Genomic DNA, 1,743 nt, shown 5'->3' on the forward strand with positions numbered 1-1,743 from the left:
GAACAAATATCTTCTTTTCTTTAAAGTCTTCTCTGTTAAAACAAACAAAAGAAATAGTGTATTACCTGCTTAAAAATGTATCTTGACAAATTCTGCTTCTTGCTATGAGTCTCTGAATTTCATTTTATTGTTTACTTCCTCCTGCTGAAATATTTGAACTGCAATTCTGCATCATGTTTGCTCTCTCAATTCAAATTCAGTTCAAATTCTAGATTTGACACTCATAAAAGACAAATGACAGAAATAAAGATATAACTGGGATCTGGATGAATATTTTGTCTCACTTACGCATGCACTACTTTGTTGCGCAAAAACGCAGCAGGCCAAGAACGTCCCCCAGAAGCTTTTTGTTAACATCTGGCCATATACCTGAAAGCTGAAAATAAAACATACAATTGTAGTGAGGTTTGTGCCGTGTCTGAAACGTCATCGTCACTTAAACATATGGCCAATGAGGTATCGCTCTTATACGGTATATAAACCGGTTGTCTATGCCTCCTGGAGTGCGTCACGGTGAAAGGCCCGCCCCCTTTCTTTCATTGCGGTGGAATACAGAGGTACGTGTTTTTAGCGGTGTAGCTTCACTGTTTGATTCATGTTACTTAGTGTGATTTTTACCCGCTTAGTGTGACGTTGGTCCATCGAGGCTGTGTGTACATGTGGTGTGCTGCTTACTCCCAGGTGAGTTTTAATGCGGTGCGGTCGTGGTGCCGTGGGAAGTTTGATTTGACTATAGTTATGTGTTTTAGTGCGCTGTGCGCCATGGCAGGGTAATAGCCAGGTCGGAGCACCAGCTGTTTATAGTGGTATTACCAACTAAAGGAGCTACTATATGACTGTGGTTGTGAGTGTTATGCCATCCAAATATAGGGTGAGTAAATGGTTTACGTTTTCTTTCTTTGTAGGATTTTGTATGTCTTTTCTTAAAATGAGTTTGTAACGGATGTTTGTTTCGGATCCCCGTATGCACTGAGGTAGACTGAGTGTGAGCTCTCTTCTACCCCCGTTCTGTGGCCCGCGCCGCTGCTTTGGGTCGTTAGCATCTTGTCCAATTAATTAAGTGGGCTTGATGTTCTGTTATTGTCTTGGATTCGTGTCGTATTAGGAAATATACATTTTCTTTATTTGTTGTTGTTTGAATTCTGTTGATACTGTCACTAAACGCCTCAGTCTGGACTTTGACTGTCTTTGTACCAGTTTCTATTAATTAGAGTGATTTGGTGATCTCGGTCATTTATGAAACCTTATGATCCTGATCGGTACTGAGTTAGTCATCTTTGTGTTATGGTGACAGTATAATTTATTTGTGCTTTCAATGTGTATTTTGTTCATTTGTTTGTGTAACTGATCTTCTTTTTCTTTTGTATTTTGCAGGAGCTGAGTGTTTCTCGGAAGCAGGCTGGTTTTTGGGTTGTACCCCATTCATTCTAACAAGGGGTGTCATTATTGCTGTGTCACTATTTTGGTTATTATTTGCAGTGAATTTTGCGGATGTGATTTCTGATTGATTGGGATTTTATTCTTTTTCTTTTGGGTGCATTACCTTACTAGCCTGTTCTTCATATAGGAAGCCTCAGCCCCTGCAACGATCATCAGTTATCCTTTTTCTTTTCTTACTTGACCAAGACAATTTAATGCTGCTGGTGGGTTTTAAAATTGTTGTTTAATAATTTTAGTCTGAATAAAATAATTATTTACATTGAACGGAAACTCACGCCTCTTGCCTTTTCTATGTGGAACGTA

At 39.1% G+C, this 1,743-nt stretch overlaps 1 long non-coding RNA gene across 1 annotated transcript; it reads left to right on the forward strand.

The window, feature by feature from the left end:
* The first annotated feature begins 406 nt into the window (after window positions 1-406).
* Window positions 407-974, forward strand: LOC131535097 (uncharacterized). The gene is made up of 3 exons (XR_009269513.1): window positions 407-557; window positions 627-681; window positions 750-974. It is a non-coding gene; the product is annotated as an uncharacterized LOC131535097 (long non-coding RNA).
* Window positions 975-1,743: the final 769 nt, after the last annotated feature.

The sequence above is a fragment of the Onychostoma macrolepis genome, unplaced genomic scaffold (assembly GCF_012432095.1).
Source record: "Onychostoma macrolepis isolate SWU-2019 unplaced genomic scaffold, ASM1243209v1 Scaffold134, whole genome shotgun sequence".
NCBI lineage: Eukaryota > Metazoa > Chordata > Actinopteri > Cypriniformes > Cyprinidae > Onychostoma > Onychostoma macrolepis.